The sequence below is a fragment of the Lupinus angustifolius genome, chromosome LG09 (genome assembly GCF_001865875.1).
Source record: "Lupinus angustifolius cultivar Tanjil chromosome LG09, LupAngTanjil_v1.0, whole genome shotgun sequence".
In the NCBI taxonomy this organism is placed as follows: Eukaryota; Viridiplantae; Streptophyta; class Magnoliopsida; order Fabales; family Fabaceae; genus Lupinus; species Lupinus angustifolius.
The window spans coordinates 12,369,461-12,369,662 of record NC_032017.1 but is presented as its reverse complement, the minus strand read 5'-3'; positions in this window follow the sequence as shown (position 1 = coordinate 12,369,662).

The following is a 202-nucleotide window of genomic DNA, read 5'->3' as shown; positions in this document are numbered from 1 at the left end:
ATGAGAATGTATGTATTTCTATTTGTTTTTAGCCTTAAAACCATGGCTTGGAACAAGTTGGAAAAGTAGAAACTTTTATTACAAAGGATGTTAAAGTTTATGAGTACATAAATGTCTCATAAAACTCTTAAATGATATTTTGAATAACTTACTTTAAAGTGGTAAGATTATCAAAGGATGTCTTAAATCGGAATATGTAGTT